Consider the following 3,358-nt stretch of genomic DNA (forward strand, 5'->3'; position numbering starts at 1 on the left):
GTCCATTTTCATTCTGAATTCTACTTGGATTTTTGGACGTCGCGAAAGCTGGTGCTTGCGTTGTAAGATCGGGATATAAAGCGTGAGCCAATTATAGGGGTTACAGTATCTCTCATTTGACATTGCATCTTCTTTTTGGCATTATTACATCCACTATAAATAGTTGATGGAGATTGATGTTAAATTTTGACTGCCTATGATAGCTTATGACCATGTACATATCTTTGAAGTGGCAGGGATATTAGATGTCAGTTTGACTGATGCGTGATGGTCCACACTATCAACTCTAAATCGCATCCTTTTAAGCGTCTCACTGAAAATAACAGAACAACAGTATGCCATGGTTGTTAATGTATAATTTGATAATTTTTATACTGACAAAATGAGGATAGTTTGATTCCTTTTGTATGACAGGAAATCCAATTAAAAAAAAATTATAGAATGAATTTTAATTTGTTCAATATATTTTAAATTTACTCAATATTTCTTTCTATGTATATGTTTTTAAAGTGTTTAATATTATTTTATCTTTTCTCATTTTCGCTCTCATATTTTTAAAAAATATTCAATATAATAACTGCTATTTGACATACAACCGGAAATATATGATTATTTAATTGATTTTTTTCAATTGATATGAAATTTAAGGTGAAAGAGGATGATAATACATCCAATAAAGCTCATCTGAATTTTCCATATTGGCATCAAATGCCTATTTTAAAATTATAATATATTTCATGTTGGAATGAGTATATAAAATAATGATTACATTTCAAACTATATGTGAATATCTAATCATATTCAACATTTTGATAGTGAAAATATAAATGAAAATACACCAAATTAATGCATAGATCTTATTAAATATTTTGAAAATACAAATATAAAAATTATTGACATGATGAACAAGAATATATATATATTTTTTGGTTGGCAAAATAAGATATTTAGTTTTGGAAGGAAAATTATTAAGAGCATTTTAATTATAAAACTTTAAACATATAATTAATTTATTACCGAAGAACATCAAATCCAAAAGAAGCCATGCATGGTAAAATAATTTCGGCTGTTCAGGGATTTGAAAGAAATTTTGTTTACAAATTAATCACATCTCAAAAACTTTTATGTAAAATTAATAAAATATATAGTCTTCATTTAAAATGGCTTAAATCATGTTCAAATCCATATGATAAAATTGAGGATTAGGGGAAAATTATTGTCATATCATTATATAATGTCACACAAATATCAAACGGAGTTAAGCCAGTTCGGATAAAAATGATTTTTTCTATAATTTTATGACCTTGAATATGACATGAACATTTTCCTAATATATAATTGGTTTGGTTGATCTACATCATTTATTACTTTTATGGCTAATCTTACCCATTAACAAAGATATTTAATTAAGTCAAATGCATGTAAATGTCAAATATTTTTCTCATATAATCATGCGATTTTTATATTAATTGAATTTTCAAAATAATAAATTAAAAAGTCAGAAGTAATCATCTTGAATATAAGAGTTATTATTATTGTTGCTGTTTAATAATTGTGGACAAGGCACAAATTCTAGATCATTATGTTGGATCAAAGAGAGTACTCAAATACTCGAGTTTGTATATGAGAGAGAAATGAACTAAAACTTTTTTATTATAGGGATGGTGTTTGTTATTATTAATTTGCCCGTGAACAAATAAATTTGTCAATTTTAACATTTATCATTAATTAAACAACTAAATTGACCATTTTTCTTAAATATTTTTATTTATTTATAGAATTTTTTTAATAATGTGATGTTTTAGGTTAGAACCAGGAAATTCTCTAGTTCCAGAATAAGAGGAGATGAGTTTCAAAATGGTTTCTAATATTTTTAATTAAAAAAAAGAGAGAAATTACGCACGCCCATGCGCCCGACCAATAGGGGCAGATGCACGCCCCTATGACTACTCTGGACATCCGAGAAAATCCCCTTAGTGTTTCGCACGCCCGTGCGACAATTACGCACGGGCGTGGCCATTCACAAGCTCAATTCACAGAGGTAAGCACAGGCCACTGTGTCTTCTCGGGATGGCGAGAGCTCCTCTGCAGAGATTCGCACTGGCGTGCGGAAATTACCCACGCCCGTGTGATTTTCACAGGGTTGCCCACAGGAGCGAGTTCACGCCCCTGTACGCTCTCGGGATAATTTGACAAACTCTGCAGGAAATTACACGCCCGTGCAGAAATTACCCACGGGCATGCGATATTCGCATGGTCATTCACAGGGGCAGTCGCACGCCCCTGTGCCTTCTCTGGATGAGCTCGCAATACAAATCCATGGGCATGCGGAAATTTCACACACCCGTGCGTTTTCACTGGATGCCTTAGAAAAACCTGCAGGCTCTGCAGAAAGTTTCTGAACATGTTTACACACTCAGAGCCTGCCCTATTATGCATGTTTTACTAGTGAAAAATATGGAATAAAGCTCAAACGACATAAATTCACCAATTCCACATGAAAACACACGATGAATACTTAAAGCCCACAAGAAAATCTTAGCACAAGAGTTGTCTTGTACTCGGGTTCAAACCATTATAAAAGGTCTGAACAATCATCCACTCCGGGAATCCGTGTTGCGGGCACTTTCTCAGGAGCTCCTTGAACCTTTCCCATGTCTCGAATAGAGACTCCAATTCCAACTGAACAAAGGATGAGATCTCATTCCTAAGCTTTGCTGATTTTTCGGGAGGGAAATAACGGGCAAGAAAAGCTTCTACCATCTCCTCCCATGTGGTAATTGATGCTCTAGGTAATGAGTGTGACCACTACTTCGCTCTCCATTTAGGGAAAATGGGAAGACTCGCAACTTGATTTCATCATCCGTTACCCCGTTTATCTTCAGCATATCACACACCTCTAGAAAACTCTCCATATGACTCTTTGGATCTTCATCGACCAAACCATTGAATTGTGCGGATTACTGCAACATGTGGATGAATGCAGGCTTCAGTTCGAAGTCCTGAGCTGTAATCGGGGGACGCACAATACTCGACTGTGTCCCCAACACTGAAGGTCTGGCATAATCAGATAATGTTCGATGTTGCTCATTCTGTTCTGCCATGTTTTCAGATTCTTCCACTTCCAAATCAGCTGAATTAGACTGTTCTTGCACAGGCTCTTTCCCTTTTCTTCTTAGAGTACGTTCAAGCTCAGGATCTTCTTCAATCAATATTAAGGGATTCCCTCGGGTCATAACCTGGAGCTGCACCCAAAAAGAAAGAAAAAGAAGTCAGAACGATGATAGAATAAGAAGATATGAAATAGAATGTATAGTGAAATAACTAATAAAAAAAGTGCAAAGTATCTCTAAACGCC

General features: G+C 34.4%; 1 non-coding gene across 1 annotated transcript; it reads left to right on the forward strand.

The window, feature by feature from the left end:
* The first annotated feature begins 2,608 nt into the window (after positions 1-2,608).
* On the forward strand, positions 2,609-2,715 carry LOC120274190. The gene has a single exon (XR_005540725.1). It is a non-coding gene; the product is annotated as a small nucleolar RNA R71 (small nucleolar RNA).
* Positions 2,716-3,358: the final 643 nt, after the last annotated feature.

This window comes from Dioscorea cayenensis, chromosome 12 (assembly GCF_009730915.1).
Source record: "Dioscorea cayenensis subsp. rotundata cultivar TDr96_F1 chromosome 12, TDr96_F1_v2_PseudoChromosome.rev07_lg8_w22 25.fasta, whole genome shotgun sequence".
Lineage (NCBI taxonomy): Eukaryota > Viridiplantae > Streptophyta > Magnoliopsida > Dioscoreales > Dioscoreaceae > Dioscorea > Dioscorea cayenensis.